This window comes from Peromyscus eremicus, chromosome 3 (assembly GCF_949786415.1).
Source record: "Peromyscus eremicus chromosome 3, PerEre_H2_v1, whole genome shotgun sequence".
Lineage (NCBI taxonomy): Eukaryota > Metazoa > Chordata > Mammalia > Rodentia > Cricetidae > Peromyscus > Peromyscus eremicus.
This window is the reverse complement of record NC_081418.1, coordinates 124,155,623-124,159,612: the sequence shown is the minus strand read 5'-3', so window position 1 is coordinate 124,159,612 and position 3,990 is coordinate 124,155,623. Positions and strand designations below refer to the sequence as shown.

At 43.5% G+C, this 3,990-nt stretch overlaps 1 pseudogene; it reads right to left on the bottom strand.

Annotated features, from left to right (window-relative positions):
• Window positions 1-2,697: 2,697 nt before the first annotated feature.
• On the bottom strand, window positions 2,698-2,924 carry LOC131907597 (small nucleolar RNA U3; annotated as a pseudogene).
• Between the last annotated feature and the right edge of the window lie 1,066 nt (window positions 2,925-3,990).

The following is a 3,990-nucleotide window of genomic DNA, read 5'->3' as shown; positions in this document are numbered from 1 at the left end:
CCATTAAGTGAGCCATTCAGTGCTTCTATAGTCCTAAAGAAACAGGGCTAAACAACCATGGGTGGAGCCCTCTAAAACTGTGAACCAAAACAACCCTTCTCTTTTGAAGTTGATTATCTCAGGTGCTTGTTATAGAGATGGAAAAATCAGTAACTAGATTAAAAACTGAGCAAAGGGTGCCTGGAGAGATGGCTTACCACTGGGGAGATGGCACACACTGCTCTGGAGTCTTGTTCCTAGTATCCACGTCTGGCAGCTCACAACTGCCTGCAACTCTATCTCCAGAGCATCTGACATTTTTTTCTGGACTCCTCAGGCAATTGTATTCATGCACACCAGACAGACAGACAGACACAGAGCGAGAAAGAGAAAGGGAGAGAGAGAACTAAAGAGAATTAAAAACAATAAAAATAGATCTAATTTTTTTTAAAATTTACTTTCTGTTTGTTTGTTTTGTTTGTTTTCTGAGATGGGGATCTCTTGTATAGCCCAAGCTGGGCTGGAACTTGCTGTGTAGCTCAGGCTGAACTCCTAATTTCCCTGCCTCAGGCTCTGAAGCCTTGAGATGAAAGGGTCTCCTGACACACCCAGCTCATTGCAGTCACCTGGCATAGGATGGCCAAACTGCAGAACTCAGTCAAACCTTTGATGCAAATGTAAGAACTACGAAAGATAGAGATATAAGTAGGGTATGTATTTGTTCATTTGTGTGTGTGTACATGTGTACGTCTGAGGCTGTGTATGTGTGGAGGCCAGAGGTCAAGTCTGCTGCTGTTCCTCAAGCCATCCATCTGTTTATTTTTTATTTTTTATTTTTTGAGTCAGGGTCCCTTATTGGCTTGGAACTCACTAATTAGTATAGGCCGGCTGGTCAGTGAGCCGCGGTGAGCCAGGCTGTTCTTCAGAGTTGGGATTAGAATCATGAGCAGCTGTACCCAGTTTGTTTGTTTGTTTGTTTATTTATTTATTTATTTATTTATTTATTTATTTTTCATGTGAGTTCTGGGGGTTCAAACTCAGGTCCTCGATCTAGTGCAGCAAGTGACTTACTGACTCAGCTGTCTCCTCAGCCCATCTCTGTTGTTTGCCTGTTAGAACCAGGTGTGGTGCTTCTACAATCTGCTATCAATACTAGTGCTTGGGAGGCAGAGGCAGGAGGACCCCCTTGGTCTAAATAACCAGTTCTAGGACAGCCAGAGCTACATAGGGAGACCCTATTTCAAAAAAAATGGTTTTGGTTAGCATAGGAAGTAACAGGTTTCACGGCAGCATTTTCCTGACTCATTATACTTCCGTCACGTGTTCCCCTCTTTCATCACCCGCCACACTTCCTGCCTCCCTCTGGCCCGTCCGTCCCCGTCCTTCCTTCAGACACTCCCCTTTCTGCTTTCTTATCATATGTATCTCTTCCCGTCTTCCCCGCTCCCAAAGATCTCCTCCTAGCCCTCTCATGATCCCTTCCTAGTTTTTTTTTTTTTTTTTCTTTTCTTTTTTTCAGTTTTTCCAGACAGGGTTTCTCTGTGGAGTTTGGTGCCTGTCCTGGATTTCACTCTGTAGACCAAGCTGGACTTGAACTCACAGAGATCTGCCTGCTTCTGCCTCTCAAGTGCTGGGATTAAAGGTGTGTGCCACCACCGCCTGACAATCCCTTCCTAGTTTTATGACTTACAAACACACTCATGTATATAAACACATACACACCCAGAAGCACACACACACACACACACACACACACACACACACACACACACACGCACGCATATGTCCATATATGGGAGAAACATGACATTTTCTTTCCTGAGCCTGTCTTATTCCCTGTAACATAATGATTTCCCTGCAGATGTCATGACTTCGTTTTTCTTTTCAGCTGCTGATGGGCATCTGGTCTGTCTCCACTTCCTGGCTGCTGTGAGCAGCAAAGCAATAATTGCAGATGCGCCGGCATCTCTGTGCTTTGTTGACTCGAAGCCCTTGTCCTGTACCCAGGAGTGCTGCAGCTGGATACAGGACAAGTATCTGAATTCAGTTCCGAATTCAGAGTTTTGAGGAACCAACACGCAGATTTCTATGGTGGCTACCCAAGTCCCACCAACACTGAGTAAGGGCTCCTCTTTTTTTCCAGATCCTTGCCAGCATTTAATGCCATTTATTTTATTATTTTTTATGCCATTTGTCTCAGTTGAAGTGGGATCTCAAAGCAGTTTTATTTATTTATATATTTTAAAAATATTTCTTTTTATTTTATGTGAATGATTGCTTCACCTGCATGTATGTCTGGGCAACTTGTGTCTTAGCACTCTAGCCAAGACTTCAAGTACTATGTTGAATAAAAGTGGAGGGAATAGGGCTGGAAAGAAGGTTAAGAACACTTGCTTCTCTTCCAGAGGACCCAGATTTGCGTCCCAGCACCCACACAGCAGCTCCTAACTGTCTGTAAACCCAGTTCCAGGGGAACTGATGACCTCTTCTGGCCTCCATAGACACTGCATGCATGTGGTACACATACATACATGTAGACAAAACACTTACACACATGAAATAAAAATAAATTTTAAAAAAGAGAAGGGAAAAAAAGGAGTGGAGGCAATTGGAAAACCTTGTCTTTTCCAGATTTTAGACAAAACACTTCTAGCTTTTCCCCGTTTAGTATAATGTTGATTACTCTTAAGACATATTTTCCCCTCAAGTTTGAAAGAAACCACTCACATGGCACCTTCTTCTTGTTCTCCCACAGGAAGAGAAGGCTACTCGTCAACGGCATGTAGCCATTGTGGCAAAGCGACATCATCAGTGGCTTCAAGCGACATCATCAGTGGCTTCATGCTCAGGAAAGAATGCTACGTCTCCTTCCCATGGTTTCAGGAACGCTGTAAGGTCAGGGAAATTTCTGTGGTTACAATAGAAATAGTCCTCAAGTATAGCTTTTCTTTAAAAAAATAGTTATTATTTTACTAATTTTTATGTGTATGGGTGTTTTGCCTGCATGCATGTGCACTGTGTGTACAGAATGCCCACAGGAACCAGAAGAAGGTATCACATCCCCGGGACTGAAGTTACAGATAGTTGTGAGCCACTCTGTGAGTGCTGGAAATTGAAGCCAGGTCCTTCAGAAGAGCAGCCAGTGCTCTTAACTGCTGAGCCATCCATCTCTTCAGCCCCAGTATAGTCTTTCTTAACTCATCTTCTATGGACTTAAGTTCTAGGAGGCAGGTCAGAAGAATAAAATTACCCATGCATTGCAACGCCCTCTCCCTAGCTGTCAGGTTTTTGCTTCAGCATTCTTTCACCTTGTTAGCTAGGCCTGTCATGGAACAGAAACCCAACCCTAAGAAATGGCAACTTGCTTTCAGTAGGGGCACCAATAGTCCTACACTGAATTCCCATCTTCATATTAGAGATATGTGAGCATGTTCATGGGACTGCTCTCAGCAAAGACACCTCTGAGGGTGTGAGTGCAGCTGACTGCCAGGTCTACAGGAATTTCTGACATGGAACAGTCCTTCAGTATTTCCAAAGCCAGTATGAGTCTTCTGTTTGGCAGTCATTTGCAAGAGGCTGCCGAGGGAGGTTCTATCCTCCAGTCAGGTAGATCACCTGGATTCAGGGCCATGCTTGAGTTGAGGGGAGCTGGAGTTGGCTACTCCCGACAGCCAACATTTGAGACGTTTGGGAAAGTGAGAGTTTTAGTCCAAATTCACAGGCAATAACAACAATAATAACAAACCAAAAGAGACCCTGGGTGGCATATCACTCCTATATTTCCCCCGCAAGTCCTTTGCCTTTTGTTTTCTGCAGTTACTGATGTCAGAAGTGTAGAGTTTCCTGGAACAGTAGCACAAAACACCAGTAGCATTTACAAAAAGGAATTGAATTAAAAAGAAATCACACACACACACACACACACACACACACACACACACACACAAATCACCCCGCAAATAATACTATATCAGCAAAAATAGAAATGAAGTTTTATTAGACTCCAACCTC